This window comes from Trachurus trachurus (genome assembly GCF_905171665.1).
Source record: "Trachurus trachurus genome assembly, chromosome: 19".
Lineage (NCBI taxonomy): Eukaryota > Metazoa > Chordata > Actinopteri > Carangiformes > Carangidae > Trachurus > Trachurus trachurus.
In genome coordinates, this window is record NC_139913.1 from 10558082 (window position 1) to 10575966 (window position 17885).

The 17885-nt window shown below is 43.2% G+C and overlaps 1 protein-coding gene across 1 annotated transcript in view; it reads right to left on the reverse strand.

Moving 5' to 3' along the window:
- rpl38 (ribosomal protein L38) overlaps nucleotides 1-10333 on the reverse strand; it is a 224991-nt gene extending 214658 nt beyond the window's left edge. Inside the window, exon 1 of the mRNA XM_083994087.1 lies at nucleotides 10323-10333. The gene's annotated coding sequence lies outside the window, so the exon portion shown is untranslated. The remainder of the gene's footprint in view (nucleotides 1-10322) is intronic.
- Between the last annotated feature and the right edge of the window lie 7552 nt (nucleotides 10334-17885).

Below are 17885 nucleotides of genomic sequence, written 5' to 3' on the forward strand. Positions count from 1 at the left end.
CGGTGCGTGACCGTGCGTAAAATGTTTCCAATTTAATTGGTTCTCTGTGAATTCCGTGCAGCTCGTTTCTCCCCATGAGCACGAGCCAAGTGTGGCAGTTTTGCAGGGACGGCGGTGACAGCGTGTGTGCGAGTGCGTGAGTGTGTGTGCGTGCATGCATGTGTGTGTGTGTTTTTTCATGAGTAAGTTGCCGGAGCTGGAGGAACGCCTCAAATTCTCAGCGCAATAATCCCTCTAGATCCCAGTAATATTCCTGAGGAGACCGAGGAGAGCGTCTCTGGTGCGCGGCAGAGTCTCCTCCGACCTCAGGCCCTCTTCCTTCCTTTTTATTTATTTGTATTTCTTACCCATCCTCCATATCCCTGGAGGTTGTTAGTTTTTCTGTGTGTGTGGTATTTACTCAACAGTTTCTCCATAAATGATGTAATCACTTAATGACAGTTTGTTTTTGCAAGAGAGAAAAAGCCAAAGCTGCTGTGGGAAGCCGACGTCTTCCGAGGACATGTGGTCGATGGAGATCAAGTGCATCACTTGTCACTTTGATTCAGACATTTCTTACTATACATTTAGAGCAGAGCGGGGTCCTCCCAGCGGTCCTCGGCCAAGCAGCACTTAATTGCTGCTTCTATTGAAGTAAGGCAATAGGAAGTAAGTGAAGAATGATGATCTTAATTGAAGGTTGCCCTCTCCTCTCTGCAGCCTTCAAGCCTTTATCATGCAGGGGGGTGCAAACTAAGTGAGTCTTTGACATTTGGAAGCTGGAAAAGCTCTAAATTAGGCGTATCTGCAGTGCATCCACATGCATGATGACATGTGTGGTAAATAGAAGAAAAAAGCCTCTCCTCCTGCTTTGCTTCCTCTGCTGTGCCCATTCCACACAGGTAATTGGGATTCAGGTGTTGCTGCCACAGTAAGGAGGGAGTATTACCACTCACGATAGACTCTAAGCCCGTGGTGGTGCTCACTCAATAATACAATGTAGAGGTGATGAAAAAAACAAACAAGGCAGATATCCATCATTCATGAGGGCATATCCCGGTGCCTGACATTTACAGGAGATTGATAACTCGAGTGTCCTGGGGATTAAGAATCCTGACATTGTCGCTTCCAGTCTTTAACTGGACCCCCCCCCTCCTGTCTGGATATGAATCTAGAAGCCTGGTCCCATGCAGTTCCTCCTTCATACCTATTTATCCAACCAAGTTAAATACTGTAGGAAGACGTTATTTGCAGCAGTGGCCTGGGGAGAAAGCTTTGCCCATTTTTATTTTTTGGTAGGGGGTGTGTGCATGGCCGCATAAAGCAATATGCATGCATGTGACAGGGTGGATGTTGGGGTGGGGGAGAAAGGGGGACCGGCTGCACGTCGCTGCTACTGTATACTCTCTCCCTCTGCTCAGTCCATCCAGCGGTGGCCGTCAGATTTCATTACGCAGTCGCTCCTGGGTCAGAAAATGTAGGATTTAATTGGACTCTCTTCAGACCGTTCGGAGTGCAGCTCGTTGAAAGTGACCCCAGTGTGGGCTGCTCTCTTTCCATCGGATGATTAAAGAACATGATGAGGCGAGTAGCATGCCTCTGGATGGACATGTCAGCCACTGCTTGCCACATTTTAATGACCAGTCTACTGAAACTGCTTTTTAACGACAGGAGAACGGCCTTCATCACACCAAAGTGCTATGAAGTCTCGCTTTAGGGCTTGCTAAGCCGAGAGGGTATTTTGTATATTGTCATTCATCATTTTGCTCAGCATGGGGAAAAAAGATAAACTTTCAATGTTAATACGGCCACTTTTTATTTCAACAAAATTCACACTTGATCTGCCAGTGGGTTTTGATGTTCTTACCTAAAACGGCAAAGTATTCAGCATTTCAAACAAAAGCCTCCAGGCCCAGTAGCACGTATGTACTCAATAATATTTGGATAGCTCGTATACATCTCGGCTCGTCTGTGAATCATATGAAAAAAAGAAAAAAAAGAAAAGCGGTCATATCCCCCCAGCTCGCCCTGGTTATTTTGTTTAAAGTGACAGTTATAGGAGCTGTCTGGCCTGTCCCACTGTTCACTTCCATTCATTTACTGAGGTCATGCCGAGACAATGCAGGGCCTGCCTGCTGGTTTTGTCATTTCCAACACGTCTATTTTGGAGCTCGGAGCAGCAGGGGGCGGGGGGGAGGACTCCACTGGAATGTCATGTTTGGCATACATACTTCTACATCACTCAGTGTCTGCAGATTAGCCTGACTGGCTGCAGCTCAACTTGGGGAGCTTTAGACGAAGTTGAGGACTTCATTCTGTCACAGGCGTGGCGCTCAGATTAACATCCGTAAAGACGGGTATGACAGAGTTTGTTGGGACACTGCTGGTGTAGGAATCAGTCTTGAGAGGACGCAAGGCGAGGCTTGTTTTAAGAGTCTGACTGCCTCAGACGGAGGTGGAATTGGATGCATCCTTACGACAGCCGATGAAATCATAGATGTCCAGTAGAAATCATATTAGACTGCAGGGCTTTCATCTTTTATTCCCTTCATGTGTCTCCTCTCCTCATCTGACTGGTTAGACACTTCTATGCCATTAAGATGTTGTTTGTGTGCATACATATATGTATTCTACGTGAAACCTTGAGAAGGCAATCCTATGGAGGTAGAACACAGACAGCAGAATCTGAATTTAGATGAAGGGGGCATCAAGATAACTGCGATATTGATCTTTTCTTTTTTTTATTCTCATCCTTTAAAGCCACCTTTGGTCTCTGATATGAGTCACTCTGTTATTAGGCAGCAAGCACAAGTGTTCTTTTTAGGATCATTGTAAATTGACATAGGATTTGGGCAGAGCTGGAGTTGAAGTATAAGCCACAGAAGAAAAGCTGATTGAGACCGGAGTGTGAGTGACTTGTGGAAACAGTGGGGTTGAGAGAATATGTCCAGACTACAAATGTCCTGATTTGTCACTCATCTTAATTGACAGACAGGGGGATCTCAGTTTCCTTGTAGCAGCTGTGCTCTGTGAAACGATTTGCAAAAAGAAAGAAAGAAACGAATCGGAGGCTGTTCGAGATCCCTGCAGCCAGCACTTTGGTAAAAGGTCACAACATATCGCTTTTACATTCAGGGCTGGTGAGAAAACTCATGGTCAAAGTCCAGTGATAGATTTCTCAGAGGGATGTCTGGAGTTACACTGTGGTATGTTCAATAAAACAAAACTTCCCACCCAAGGTCTGTTGTAGTGGCAAATCCGGGAGTGAATTGTAAGTCAAAGACCTTTTTTTGTGTTTCCTCTCTGGAAAGCACTTCTAGATCTCCACAGTGTCTCCCTGTTTTTATTGATCTGGGCCCTGTTTCCCGATACCGGTCAATTGAAGAGGTCGAGTGTTTTTTTCAAGTGGGACTTTGTCTGTGTTCCTACATATCTATATGTATGATCAGAAAAAGAAAATTTAAGTTGGAGTGTGATGAGGCTCGCCTGGTGGAGCACATGGGCCACTAAGGTTCAGTCTTTACTGCAGCAGCTTTAGGTTTGAGTCTGACCTCTGGCTCCTTGGTGCCTGTCACCCCCACCCCCCTTTCTCTCTAACTTTTCTGTTACTCTCACTGTCTTTATCAGATTAAAAATGAAAACCTATAAAAAGTTTGCCACAGTCTTATACTGTTTAATGGGAGTTATGGGTTAGGTTTGTTACTAATGAAGCTACAGTCTTCACTACATATCACGATGATGATCAAAATACCATTCCACAGAATTCACAGTAAGCATTAGTCAGCGGTGTGTTTTCACCAGTTTTAATTAGATACACAATATACCTGCACTTGAGCGACTCATTCCTTGTAAATGCCCTTGAACATATATTATAGTATATATTTATACATATTCTCTATTTAGTGCAGCTGTGGCCAAAGGTGAACCCTCAGGGTGATTGGAAGGAATCTACCCCCCATCCCCCCACCCCAACCCCTCCAACACACACACACACCCCAGTGGATTTCTTACCCACTAATGGCCATAAACAGCTCAGCACTTTTCACACTCCTTCTCCTTGATATAGAGACCTGCCTCCCACAACACTGTAACAGAAATGTACTGTATACTCATTATTGTCAATACACCACTTATTACTGTAGGTAGACTCTATTATTATTCTGACAGCCATGTTAAAAGCCGCCCTCTGAAAAAAAAAAAAAACCTTGGTAAGAACTTCACGTGTGCATTACTCATTCTAAATAAGGTCCTTATTTTTTTTTATATAAAAGGCTCTTTTGTTTATTATTAACATGAATAACTGTGACTAAAAGAAGCTGAGTCTTGAGAGCTTCAGCCACTTCAGTTGGAGTTGTGTCCTCATTTTAACCGTGTGAAGAGACTCGCTCATGTGGAGCCATGTAAAGTGTATGAAGAAGGAAGTATAGGGATGCGTGAATATGTGTCAAGCATCTTTGTCTGGAGCGTTGTCGAGGTTTAATCTACTCCGCAGCATCCTGCCAAAGTCGGCCTGATTCTCCTGCATTTATTATGCAGCCTGACATCATCCTTTGATTATACTCGTAATCCCCCGTATTTAAAGGTACCAAAAAGACACCTTGTTGGAAAGCCTGTAATGCTGCTCTTCCTGATCTGCAAGCGTAAACAGGCAAACACACAAACTTCACTTTGATGATTTCTTCCATGAGTGGTCTTGGCAGCGGGGCTCATGGCTCTGACCCTGGTACCAGAGCGTGAAAGTAAGTGAGCCTGATGTAAGCCCTGTGTTGAAAAAACCGCTGGCTGAACATTGTATTTCCAGTGGGTATCATAAACCGCTGTGCAGTTTGTTGCCGTCTCAGAAGCAGTCAAATTCATGGATGTCTTACTAGACTGAATCAACATGACCCCCACCTGTGCAGCCCCCTTGTGTATTTCATAAATGTTGTGCTAATTTCAGCCTGTGTCTGCGTGCCACACTTAGGAGTTAGCGGTGCATGCTAACACCCTGCCGATATTGGTAGCTGCCTGTTTAATGCACCAACAGGGGGATTATACTCTCGTTAGAAACTAACATGCTTTCACATCATGCACAACATCATGCATTGATACAGATAAACATGAAAGGCTCAAACACTCACTTTAATTTGGCCTCAGGCTGCCGTTTGAGGATACAACAAGCTTTTTTCGGAGACTTTGGATTTTTTTTTTTCCCATTTGATCTGAAACTCCAAAAAACCCACTCTGGCTTTAATACTTTAATGCAGCAGGCGCAGATAAGGTCAGCCTAACTCGGGGCAAGATGACATAAAAATGGTGCCACCAGCAATGGCTTGCTCCTCTGAGGGTGCTTCTTAGGTGACAATGGCGCGGCATAATCAATGCCATTTTCACAGCTATCTATTCAGTGACTGCATATTCCGGATCCAAAATTCCCTCATTGGCATGCCAGCCACTTATCTTTTTTTTTTCTCCCTCTCTCATCTCGCGGAATACATTTGAAGAAGTTTAATCCTAAAATTTCAGCCAGTCCTGCTCTTTGAAATGCCAGTTATGTAACGCCAAAAGATGACTATTGGATTGAAAAGGGAGAGCGAGAGAGAGAAAAGATTTAGGATTGTACAATTTCATTTCTCTTCCGAGCGTCATGCAGCACAGACGGTTTGACCAGAACAAGCACTGCTTGGTTGAGGAGAAGATGTAGCAGCCTTATTCACAAATAGTCTCTTTAAGCCTCTGTCATCTTGCCCGCTGTCTGGAACATGGCACAAAGGAGTCTGGTTAGCATTTGCCAGGGCCGTCTTATTTGTCTTTGCATGTTTAATGGTTAATTTGGGTTCTGTCCACACTTGCTGGGTGGACTGGGAAAAGCGGACACTCATGCCTGCTGGGAATTGCCACTATGCACTGACACACACGAGGACCGGCGGGACTGTACACAATTGGAGTTCTTGTCAATAAAAACAGAGGGTCCTTGTCTCCCTCTAGGCTTCAGTAGTGACGGGCTGATTATCATTGTTCAGTTATATATCCCCCATTCCTAATTGGAGCTCTGACTGAAGTGGATTACTCCTATTGTTGACTCTTTTTTTTCTCCCTCTGACATAGTTTTAAACAATTCCTTTGATCACTCTTCTATGGACGAGGGCAGGCTAGATTACTTGCTCAGGAATTATTGCTCCATCTGCAGCTCAGTCTATTTTGTGTTTAGGAGAGAAGCTCTTTATGTGCAGAAGGTCGTGCATTTATGGAGGTGGTTTAAAGAATGTATTTATGAAAGCAAAGCCTGCTTGTATGTGCACCTTTTATTTACAGGTGGTAGTATTTATTGTTTGATGTACAGTAAGGAGAACACTGATAGCTTACATGTGTATTGTGCTCGGCTTTTCAGTGAGAGCACAGCGGCGTATTTTCTTTTGAAGCCGCTGCTCCTTTCAATCTGCTCTGTGTGAGTCGTTACAATAAAGCTCTGGCCCCGAACAAGGTTTTTTTTGTGCTGAGAATGGATTGAAGGATTTACAGCAGGGCCATTTCACCTTGTTTTAATATCGCCGTGGTGAAAGCATATCCCGTGTTTCCATATTTGCTGAGCCAAGCCAACCTACGGCTCTGCACTCTTCGCAACCTTCCAAATTAGCATCTGGGGCCTTCTGCACTTTTACACCGCACCAGTGGCTGATAGTGAGCTTGATCTGCTCCAGCACAAGTCCTTCAATATATATATATATATATATATATATATATATATATATATAGAGGTTCAGCTGTGATTATGGACTTGAACTGCTCTAGCGCTCTTTAAGAGGTCCATTATGCATGCGGGGGCGACAGGCAGGAGGAGAGCCACAGTCGAGGCTTGTTTACCAGCATCACCGCTGTCTGGCGAGATGGAAATGAGCGTGGACCTTAGAGTGACACTAGCTTCAGGAGGGCCCCCCAAAACTCCACTCACTCATGCGGATCCTTGTGTGTTTATAATAGAAAAGCACTCAGATTGGCTGGGGGCTTGGGAAACCACCTCTGAACTCTGTAATTGCCTTTCCCTGAGGGTGGTGTTTTGTATGGGTGTGTGTGTGTTTCTGCAGGTGAACTGTGAATTTGTGTGCATACATGTGGGTGTATGTGCTGCGCGTACAAGTGGTGGTGGCCAGTCTGAGGCCACAGGGCAGAACACAGTCCTTCAGCTATTGCCACATCCTGACATGCACACATACGAGGAGCTGGAGCCCCCTGAGGCTGTAATGACTCCCCCCATACAGTGCTGGATGGACAAAAGCATGGAGGGGAGGGAAAAAAAACAAACTGCAGCCCCAATTCATGGAATTCACGAAAGGGCATTTAATGGAAAATGCCCAGAGCCATATATTTTGTGAATGAAAATGGATTCAGCCTAAAGTGCCCCATGCTTTTCTGCATACTCTGGAGCCACTGGCATGATTCTCTCTTGAAGAAGCCAGATGACAAGCAGATCAATTTAATGGCCTAGATAGGGACGGTAGGAGCCCTGATCGATTCTGACAATCACGCCATCTTTAACAGACATCTCATCAAAGGCCCATTCCCGTTTTCGCCATCCCATTACCCATCTATCCAGCACTTGGATCCGCTGCCTATTTACCCATCCCATGCAGGAATAATGGGGCCTTCACCCCCAGTTGGATTAATCAGCCATAACCATATGCTACCGTGTGCAATTACGCTGCAATTCTGACCAAGGGAAACAGCTGTTGCCATTTGAAAGGGTGGAATAAGATTGTAATTGCCTTAACTTTGATTTGTGGGGTGCTTTGATTTGATGAGAGAACACATTTTTATGCTTTACATAATAATAACATGGAATGAAGGGATCTATTAAAACATGGGAATTTTTCCGCTCCCAGCTTCCAGATGCATTCGGAGGATAACCTTGCTGTTATGAGCTATTACTCGCACATTATAGGAGGAATGAGTATGTTTATTCATTTGGGTTTTAATAGGCTTTCTATTTTCGGAGGCTATGTTTTAGATTCAAACGTCTAATGACATTTGAATATATTTATGCATGGCGGCGCCTTAGTATTTCGATACAGGAAGCTGTCTCTCTAATCCCCCAGGTAAGGCAGTCGCATCAAAAGTGACTGTCTGGCACTACAGCATCCTATACCTGCACTATCCTCTACCTATTTTTTTTATTTTTATCTGCCACCCTTCATGTTTACACACTCTTTATCCGGTGACTGCATTTGGTGACAGAGCCTACCTGCTGTCCAAAGCAGAGTGATGCGATGCAAGAATCCTAAAATTATACTCAACGGGACATTTCTTGTCCCAAATTGTCACGTTGACTAACTGCAGCTAATGTCAGATGAGCAGCACTGATATGTGGGATTATTCCAGTTGGAGACTGACTGTAGAAATGGAAAAATACCAGAAGGACTTATCTCAGGTGTGCCAACTTCAAATGCATCTTGTTTCCAGCGACAGCAAAATCAGACCAAGATGCATCTGGTAACATCTTGTTGAGGGGCAACTGCAGATTTTTTTTTTTTTTCCTCAAATCTCCAATTTTTCTTTGATACGGGAAATACAAATTCAGACTTAAAAAAGTCAGAAGTGAAATAAACCACAGTTCTTCCAATGGCCACTTGAGGGATATTCTCTTGCGCCTTTTTTTTTTCCTACTTTGGGATTCATTGGGAAGTCAGCTTCAAAGCAGCTTCAACACCACTCTTGAGAACCCTATGGGTGACATCCCTCAGGCGTTGTCACTATTTATCTACATTCTTTGAGTCTTGCACTCGAGGATGAGATGGCATCGTTGGCTGATGAGTGTGTTCAACAGCTAAATGGCAGCTAGATTGAAGGTTTAGACGGTGGGGTTTGAACTTGATGGCCAAAGTGCAAGCCCACTCAAAAAATTAAATGAATGTATGACACTTAAGGTACATAGAGGGTGTCAGCCATAATGGAGGCCGTGGAAGAGAATTCAGTGCAGATCTCCCTATTTTCCAGCCTCATTTCTCCACTTGTCAGCAGTGAAGACGGCATATGAATTTTTCATATGACTGACAATTACGGCTTTTCTTCTTCCCAAGCTTTTAAAAGAAGGACACCGTAAATGATGCATACCTTTCTCTCGCCTGTGAGGTATTTCTTTTTTTTGTGTGTGCAATTAGCCAAAGAATGAACCTAGCTCTGATTGAGAGCTGTCCAGTGGGAGAATGCAATGATGACACGACTTCTCCTTGAATTACCGTCGCAGGGCCAATACATTCTCCTTCTCTTACAACGCTATAAATGACTGCTTCCTGGCATTGCTTTGAAAAGTGTACTCATTTAAATTTCTGAAACATGTTCTTATTTTTCTTTTTGTTTGTCCTCCTTTGATGCTTTGAGGGACCGGTCTCGAGAGATTTAAGGAATGGTTCGTTCAACAAAAAACATCTGACATCTCATCAAAAAAAAGAAAGAAAGAAGAAAAGTTCTTTGGTATTTACACATTGATCACGGATGCGTATGATATTGCTTTTGAAGAGTTCCTTTTGACTCCTGCCAAACAACATGTAAACACCATGCATTGTTCAAATGATGTTTTATTAAGCAGATGGATTTCACAATCATCTTCGTGAGGAGGGAGAGCGGCACTCAGACAGAGAAGGAGGGAGGGAGGGAGGGAGTGAGGCAGAAAGAAAAGGAGGAAGGTGATAGCGGCATCAGCCCAGTTCACCGGGGGCCAATCGATGGCCTCACTTGGAACTTTTGCAAGCGTTTAGTATTTTATCTCTTCGGTGACAAGCCTCCAATCTCCATCACCTCATCCCGCTCCCGCATTGCTGGTACTGCTCAGACACTTAGGCTTTATCACCTGCTAATTGAAATGCCTATTTTATCTATGACTCTGAGAAGGTGGAAGAACCTTTCCACTCTGCCGTTTTCTTACAGCTCCCCTTTTACACTTTACACCTGACCAGTTTCAAAAATGTACATTTGTTAGATTAACATCTCAGTTATCTTTTGCCTGGATGCACTTCACACATGACCGAGCCACTTAACACCCCGGACAGTCGACTTTAATGCCTGGGCGGGTGGGGATAACACAATGATAATGGGAAGCGACTGAGTGAGATGGATGTTTGGATGTTGGGCTTTGACCTGCAGCTTTACTTGCACTTGACCTCAACTTTGGTCATTTTGAGGTTATAGTCACACTAGCAGCTAGCATACACACATGGATGCTCACAAAAAAAAACATCCATGTCCCCTTTATTGTGATTGCATTAGTCACACAGAGATGATCATTCTCGGAGTTGAGCCGGAACAGGCAGGAAGTGGCCCATCCATCTTGATTTGTCAATAGGTACAATTTTAATTACACCTGAGTGCTGTCAGCCTGCCAAGCTGGGCGGGGAGTATTGATTCACTCTGGCTAATTGATTAATTGCTGTGTTCAAGGGGGTAGTTTTCCCTTCGCACACCCACACCATCTCTTATTTTGTCATACTTTTTTATATTCTCTTTTCATTTTCTCATGGATTGTGTTTACTGAACATTAAGAGCTCACCTGCGGGGAATGCAGTGTGGCGTGGAGTAAGTGGGGTGCTTGTAAAGATGTCCCACTATATTTTACTCTCATAGGAGAGTGGCATATTAAGGAGAGGAGGATTGTTACTGTAGAGCAATAGGTAACGATTGAGTACAGGGCAGGCGGTGCAGTACATCACCGCAGCCATTATGTGACAGTTAAAGGGGGGCGAGAGATTTGGAGGCACAGCTGCCAGAGACCATTTACTCAAAACCGTAGCTTGAATTTGTGTGGCTGTTTTTCAGAAGCGCTCAGCTGTCCGGTGACTCCTACTTTCTCTCTCTCTCTCTCTTTTTTTTTTTAAACACCATTTTAGAAGACAATATACATCAGTGATCAAAGAAGTGTGGACAGCCCGCTGGATTGGCTAGCACCACTGCCTTCTCTAAATCTTCCTTGCTTCCTGGCAGAAGTCTTTAAACCTCTCATAAAATGACAGAACTCTGGAGCTGCTGTGTATCACAGCCAACCAGACTGCCGACCTCCCCGGCTTGAGTCTACATGAAATGGACCCACTTAAAAGGCTAATTTTACCATTGTCAGTCATTAAATCCTCCGAGAATTGGTAGAGGTTTATAAACAAATATCGGTTTAATGTTGTTTGACAATTCAGTTTGGATTCCTTTCGGAGTTTAAATACTGTATCACTTTGTTTTGGAATAGATGATGTGATACTTTTGGTTAATTAAGCTAAAAAAAACAGAAAAAACAAAACTCGTTGGTTTTGAAACTTTTGCAAAGCAAACTCTCCAGAGACTTCACTTAGTGACTGCTATTTTAACTCTGTCTCTCTCAGTCATGTTGTAAATTCCAGCTTGGTCTTTTAAATATTTACACTCAGTGTGTGGGCTATGTTTAAATGAAGGAGGTTAATGAGTGTTTTGACAGTGTTTGTTTCTTGCGGTCGACGGGAGGTTTGTGTTAGTTGCAGCAGACGCGATGACTAATGGAGACTCGGCGGTGATGTGCAGGAAATAACAGATGGTCACTCAGACTATATATTGTGTGATGCATCAAAAAAGATGACAAACAATGTCATAAACAAATATGGCAATCAAACTGAATGTAGACGCTTCTCTGTACTTTGAATTAAAAGTGAAAGTGTTTGATAAGAGATGGGAGTGTGTGAAGCGTCCTCATGGCTAAGTGGTTAGGATCACACAATATGATAAAGTGTTCCCTAAGCAGCAGGTCTCTCTGCTGTTATTTCTTGCCTTCTCTTGTTTTTCTTGTCAAATAAAGGCATGAAAAGCTTAAGTAAGATTGAGTTTGACACTAAAAGATAGTGATGACTCATTGAAAACCAATGAGCCTTTTCCAGCTAAAATGAGTGGCATAAATGGGTCTGTTTGGACACAAAACTGTATGGAACAACTGCTAGTTGTCATGTAAACTGGTATAATGGATCCATCACATCATGTCCACATGTTGATACTAGGGGTGTACCCGAACCCGAATACGTTATTCGGAAGTACACAAATAATGCTTTGATCCTGAATAGTTTTTCTGTCCGAAGTTTCTCATTATTCGGTAGGATTTTTCTAAAGAAAAAGAAACGTTTGGATCAGCAACAGCACATAACCTGGTGATTCTGGTTCACACTCCAACACAGTAGGTGGCGGTCATGAACCTTAACGTTGGTGCGCCCGCCATAGAAGACGAGTAGAGTGCCAAACACGAGCAGGCAACACTGTTTCATTTGTGTGTAGTTCACGTTAGGATTGCTAAAAAACAGCAACTCCCTGCATGCATTGCATTACAGTAGACAGGAAGTGCTCACCGATACTTCCAGGGTCACCGTTCAATAACTTGGGTTAGGGTTAACATTTTTCTCATAGACAATAATGGGAAAAGAAGCGGCTATAACGGTGGATAATTTTTTTTGAGTGTCACAACCCCCGCGAAACGACTCGTTTCTCTACCAGAATTTGATCCGATAACGTTTGGAAAGTCTAGAAGAGCTGCACGATTAAATTATTTTATTCCCGTTCTAGTTAGCCGAGAGCTAAAGCGGAAGTTAGCCGGCTAGCTCGGCGTAGCACTAGCTCGGCTGAAGTCAGTGCGCCTACTTCCGGTTTCTTCCCGAATACGAATCTGAATCCAAAGTTTAAAAAAAAAACCTGAATCCGAATAGTGCATTGGCTGTACACCCCTAGTTGATACTCTTTTAGAAATGCGTTGAAGCTGCTGTGTGAGACTTTTCCATCAGTGAGTGTGTGTTTTTCAAACTTATTCCGAGGCTGCGGCTCAGTCTTGCATCAGCAAGCTCCGGTGTGTCAGTGCCAGGTGTGAATGCCACATCATTGAAATTTTCAAACATTAGTTTATGTTTTATGAGTGTGACTATTATCATTAGTCACGTACTCGGTTTATACAGTACTTTGGCTTTTAGTGAAGGGCAACAAAAGAACATTTGTCATCATTGACATTTTACAGCAGATGGAGAGTGAGTTCAGTCTTAGCTGGGGGTGACTCAGTATGAGCTACAGGGTGGTTCGTAGACATGTTCCAGGAATGACGAGCACAGGTAGCTCAATCACTCTTGACATTATGCAGGTAATTTCTCAGAAGTCTACGGAAATATAAAAAAAGTAATCTGTGCATCAAGGGCAGAAGAAATGTGAAGTGTGCTCAGCCCCAGTTTGCTTGGTGGCTGTAAAAACCCATTGTAAGAAGTGGTGAAGAGGTGTTTTTCCCTGTGTCTGCAACACTGAAGAAAAGGCTTCCTATGATGGCCAATTACTTCCTCTTTTGTCCCTTGTCTAAGCCGCAGAACACAACACAACCTACGCACATGCTCTGTACCTTGTGGTTCTCACGCACATACATGCACACGCACACATACACAACAAACAGGGGCCTGCACACAAACATACGTACAGTGCTTCATGAAAAATGGCATTTTATGCTGCGGGGCTTATTCTTGTAAACACCACCTGAAAAAACAAACAAACGCACACACGCAGGCTGAGTGCTGCATGCTTAAAAGTCCTCTCACACATGTACATGTTCACACACACACACACAGACACACACACTCTCGCGCTCTCCTCTCCATGGAGCTGAGCACAGAGAAGCAGCACTGTTTCATTCCCCATCTGTTTCTTTCTTCTCCTGTGGGATCCAGGAAATGATTGTATGAGGATGTAGACATCTTTACACACCATGAAAGAAGTCGCACACTTACAGGGGCAGACAAAAAAAAGGGAGAAACACAGAAAAAGCTGTTGAGCTGTTGCGTTCAGTCGTCTGTAAAGCTGAAAGTGTGTAACTCGAGCAGCCTGGTGTGACACTTTATTTTTATTCGATTGTGTTTTGTAAGATTTAAATGAACGCTCTGCATTTTCGGATATGTATGTTCTTCTCTTTTTTTTCCCTTTTTTTTGCCATTTTACCCACAGACAGATGAGAAGATTGATATCTAGCACAGAGGGCTGGGTTTGTTATATAAATGTCCTACATAGAAAAGGTGCTGTCTTCTGAAATATCAGTGATATTTCCATATTTTATATATTTAATAGACCTGAATAATTTATGATCTGTTCACACAAAAGAAGACAAACTGTGAGGTGGAAATTATTCTGCTAAATACAGAAAGTATGAGCCTGACAAAAATCATATTGTGAAAGACAGGACATGGTAACTTTTCAAAGAGGAAATGGAACATTTCTCTCATCTATTAGTTAGACTGCTTTTAATTTGGAAGTCTTAGAGGGGTGGAGCCAATCCCAGCTGACATTGGGAGAAAGGTCTATCATAGGGTTACCCCAGTTTCCAGTTTGCCAATAGCCAGTCCTATTAGTTCAAGTGTTGTTTGTATGTGGAAGTTTTTTTTTCTTTCTTATTTATCTCTACTGTTTGCCTCCACTTCCAGTATAGAGTTTCAAATTAGAAGCTCTCTGCTTAACCATTCAAATTCATGCCATTGTAGTATAGGTCACTGTTGCAGAATGTATACTACAGTAGAGACCATGAACTCCACTGCACAATGAGTGAACTTAGTGTTTCTTTAGTTCCATAAATGTGCTCCTGAATCATTCAAGCAACACAAATGAGTCGCAGAATAAAGTAGATTTTAGCAGATCGTCAATATAAAAGGCCTTGGGTTGGAATTGGGGTCAGAAAAACTTGAACACAACATCCCTGCTGCTAATAATTGACTTTCAGATGCAATAATAAGCAGATTTTACCTTTTGTAAGCCCAGCTAGCTGCTTCTTCCCATGTCAAGTCTTTTTTTTCTACTAATCTAAGATAATTGTCAGTGTCAGAAACATGTTTAAGCAAACAAGGGAAAACTGTTGTACATTTTTCACGTTTAGGCTTTCAATTAATCTATTCCACTTGATCCTGAAGTGACGCACAAATGAAAATGCCTGTCAGTGTTCCTTTAATATTTTACCTTTCCAAGTGACTCACCAAAGTTGTGACAGACATGGTTTTAAGACCAGCACATACTCTCCACCAAAAATACCCAGAACCTGCTTTGTGCTGCCTGGTTTGAATGAGCCACCACCTGTTCACACCTCTCCTCCCAATATGCCCTCTGAGTTTGACACCAAAATACCACACATACTGCATGCACAACGTGGAAACTGCAGAGTGTTACGTGCATTAAGTCCCAAATTGTTAACATAACTATAAATTTATTCAGCAATTTTCTTCGCAGTCAACTGTGCAAAGCGTTACTAGATCATATACAGAGTTGGTGCTGTTTGTCATTTCTCTGAGTCATGGTGTTGCTCGCATCCACAACCAGCACAAACTCCAGAGTGACTCACAGTGTAGCAAGTGTGGCACTCACTCCACTGTCCGCTGCACGAGACACACTACTCTGTCCTTCGGCTGGTGTCGGGCTGAGAATCCCAATGCCTGAGCTATAACAGCTCTTTGGAACCTCGTTGTATTTCCTGTTATTTCATGCATTATGAGGCTTTGTGAAGATACGGAGTAGCAGATAAAACTTAAGTCTGTTTCATTTTTGACAGAGCAAGGCTAACTTTTGCCTCCAGCTTCCAGTCTCTGTGCTAAAGTACCTATAACACACCCTGCATTTAATGAGAAGAAGCCAGTACTGATCTTTACAAATCTCACAACAAACAAAGTCGTTGAAGTGTTCATTTCAGATGACTTCGCAAAACGCTCTCTTTTATTTATTTCCTCAGCACAGATATTATTTATTTGCAAATACTCTTTATCTCTTCTTTTTCGAAAAAAAGAAAAAAAATAGCTACTAGTAACCTTGGATATCACTTTGCTGTAAAATATGGTCTGTGGTGTGCTATAGCGCCTCATTGAGTATTCAGCAGAGACACAGATTTAAATGGTTAGATAGTTCCTCACAACTGTCGTTCCCTGGCCTCCGCAGCTGCCGCCTCGGCCTCTAGGTGTAGAAACACACAGGCCTTGATCTTTTGACCCACAAAGCCTTGTCAGGTCTTCTAAAATAGATCTGTAGCCACAACCCGACATGACCGGTGAAATCAGACGTGCTTTCCAGGCCGGAAGACACCACCGTCACGTCAGAAAGATGCGGCGGTTCACAGCGATGATGTAGCGACTGACAAACACAAACAGGGCTGTTACTGTAGATGTCATGCTAACAGAGCGCTTGTGGAACTCCTCGTGTTTTCGTACAGTTCTCTCCTTGACTGACTGACATTTTTTTTCATGCTGTTATCACTCGGAAGAAGAGGCTTTGAGATTTGATTGACAGGCGTGATCAGAAACTACCTCTCTTGTCTGTCATGTGAGGAGTGTGTGCATATGTGTGTGCGTAGGTGGTGCGGGGTTAACGCTGGCAGATAGCAGCTGGACTGACAGACAAGATAGACACGCTGTATTTGTCTCCGACTGCTTTTGAGAGACAATCTGTCGGGCCGCGGCAGCGTCTCCGGGTCAAATCCAGTCCGGGTTGTCCTGTTGTTCAGCCAGGGCTGGAGGAGCAGCTGTGAGAGTGGAAGGCTGTCAACTGTCCATTGCTTTCTCTGCAGGTATAGCCAAGCAAGAAGAATGACTTGACTTTGTTGTTTTTTTGTTGTTGTTTTTTTCTTTTCTCTTTTGGCCCAAAGGTTCCACTCTCTCTCATCCCTCTTTTTTGTTTTTTAATAGGGGCTGGCAATTCTGCCTCTCTCATTCTTCCACTCTGTCTTCCTTGTTCTCTCACTGCTCTGCTTGGCTTCTTTCTTTTGCAACAAGCTTTGAGGGATGAGGAGGGGAAGAGGGAAGATCAAAGAAAGCCCGCACACTCTGCCCTCAAATATCATTAGGCTATCTCTGATGGCATTATTAGAGTTTCTGCCATGCATGTGTGTGTGTTTTTTTTTCTTTTTCCATTGAGTATGTGTGTTTTTTTTTTTAAATCCCCTTGCCTGTATATCTTTGAATTTGCACACATGTGCGCGTGCATGCAGCCAGTGGGTTCCTTGTCTTCCTCTGGCACGCGGCCCGGTGCTGCCCCTGGGCCGCCCCGCCATCAGCCCCTTCCATATTGAGCAAGACGTCCAAGCCCCCCCCCCCCTCCAGCGCGGTGCATGAGGGAGCTGCCCTCTGTTTGATGTCACTTCTCTTTTGCTCTGATCTTCCTCCACCAAAGCCTCACACCAGCACAGTCACACACACAGTGGCTCAGATAATGGAAGAAGCATGATGGAGGGGGGAAAAAAAAACAACAAACATCTGGAGCGTGCTGGAACAGAGGGTCTCAAACCACCTGCTGAATCAAAGCTTAACTCTGTTGGCACCACTGGAAGGAGAAGGTTGGTGCTATTTGATCTTTTAATTATAATCGACAAATCTCATTAAAGGCAGAATTAACAGCAGCAACCAGAATATATTAAAATTCCTTAGCCATATTGTTTACCGTGCACATTTATGCAACCTCTCTCCGTATTCCAAACCAGATCCTCTCCAGAGATTGAAAATACAAATACACTGTAGAGATAATATTTAAAGTTGTATACCAATGCTTTGACAGTGCATCAGTTCTAACTTAATACAACCATCTTTTTGCATGCCAATACATGTTCGCTTGTTTGTGTAGAAGCTGCTGTGCATGTACATAATGCATGTCCAAATCTGGCAGACATCCTCTCTTTCTTTATTGTGTCATTTAAACATATTCTCTAGAACATGCACGCTTGATATATTTGTTGTAGATTTAAGAATTCTGTTTCATTCTACCTTCTGCATAATGCATAATAGCAACCCGCATGAAATATTTCGCAATTTCTTTGCCGTTATAGATTCCCATTCTTTGTCACGCTTTCTTTTTTTATTTTCTTTTTCCACTTCTGAACATTTGGAATGACCTGCCACAACGGATGACATTTTGATAGCTGAAAATGTATGAGTTAAAATGGAAGGCAT